Source organism: Belonocnema kinseyi, chromosome 5 (assembly GCF_010883055.1).
Source record: "Belonocnema kinseyi isolate 2016_QV_RU_SX_M_011 chromosome 5, B_treatae_v1, whole genome shotgun sequence".
Classification (NCBI taxonomy): Eukaryota; Metazoa; Arthropoda; class Insecta; order Hymenoptera; family Cynipidae; genus Belonocnema; species Belonocnema kinseyi.
Window position 1 is genome coordinate 27,864,506 of NC_046661.1, and position 1,846 is coordinate 27,866,351.

Here is a 1,846-nt window from a genome sequence, read left to right on the forward strand (position 1 = left end):
CAATGTAATTTTGAATCGCGCTTCAAAGGGTAGACAACCAGCGCTCAGCTCTAACGCACGCATGAATGAAAATTATTATTATTTTATTATTGCATTAAATAGTCACTAAAAAAGAAAAACTATTTTTCAATTGCACTTGTACAGAAAAATTACTTTCTACGAAGATATTAGAAAAATAGAGCAAAAATTAACCAATTCCCATACATTTGGTCAATTGTTATCCCCTCAGTATTCAACGAAGTGAAGTGAGCTAGTGATTGGAGTGAAAATGCCTTATTGTATATGTAGACGGTCATGACTTTTTCTATACATCCCGGCTTTAGTTTAAATGTCGACGGGTATGACTAACCTAACTTTTGGAAGTTGCATTAGGAAGTTATAAATTTATTCCAAGTGACTGGTACGCCCTATTAAATGAAAGAAATTTGAAAATTAGGTAAATATTGTTTCAATTGGTTTCCTTCTTAATAATTATTTAGGCTAATATCGCAAAGCGAATAGTTGCTTTGACAGGTATTCAGGTGGCTGACAGCGCGGTTCAGAACTCCACAACTCTGCATGAGCCAAAATTCAGTCTCCAAATGATACTTTCCTCTAGATTCCCACATGGGCACCTACGTTCAGAGGAATACATTTGAGACTAGAAAACTCTCTCAAATGACCATTGGGAGCCCAATGAAATTTGAGCTGCAACAAATTTAACACCAGCGTTTTTCTGTGTAGTTACCATTTTTATTTTAGTTTTTTAAGTTTAATAATAATTGACATAACTATTATTTTTCGTGGAACTTTTTCTGATTATCGATACGATAAATTATTAATACTAATTTGAAAAGATTTTTACTAACGATTTGAAATGTGATATATTTATAGTTAATTAAGTGGTTAATAATTACTAATATTTCATTAAATAATAAAGCTTTAACTTTGACAAATTTTTAATTGTGAAATTGTAATCGCTTCGAATGAAACATTATTTTTCAATTATATTATTCCATATTGATCACTCTGAATTAGTCTAATTTAAAAAATTAAAGTTGATCATTTGCTTTTCAGAGATTCTGATACAAAAATCGTTTGATATCTGTTTTTTGTTTTTTAATTTCAAGCAAATTCAATTAGAACGTAGTCAATATCGTAAATCTTAGTATTTGATATGTACATACAAATGGGAGAGAAATACTGTCTTGATTTGGAAGAACACCGTTAACTGCATTTTGGATAAGGCCCTTGAGCCGCCTACCGTTAATTGCTTCAGGTGACTTTATCCGATTTGCAGTTAACGGTGTTCTTCCAAATCACGGCAGAATAGGCATGTCGTTGCCGGATCTAAATAACGAGCGGGCTGTTCTACCTAGATCTTGGATTTCTAAACCTCTATTGCTTTTACAACCCAACATGGTCTACTCCCCCTTGTAACTTATGACCAATCCCCGCGCCAAGTTAGGTAGCATGTGGCTAGTCCCCTCCTATTCCTATGCCCATCAGAGGCGTTGGAGCCTTGCCAAGGGGACACAGGGGTCACTGCCTCCCATAGAAATCGACCAGGGAGGGCCAAAGTCTTGATTTGCCTACTCGAAAATAAAATGCTTAAACTCATTCGATCGTAGGATATAGAAACCTTTCAATTCTTCCTTGCTTTGTTTAATCTTTAAAATCTATCTGGAATCTATGTGGAATAATAGAAGCCTTTCCGAATTCTTTTATATTTATCCGAAACCTTTGCGGATTAGCCACGACCAATTATTGTAAATAACTCTGCCCGCCCGGTACGTGACGAATACAAAAGGAACATTATATTACCGTCGCACCACTCTTAAAACGACCACTAAAAGGATCTTGAAAA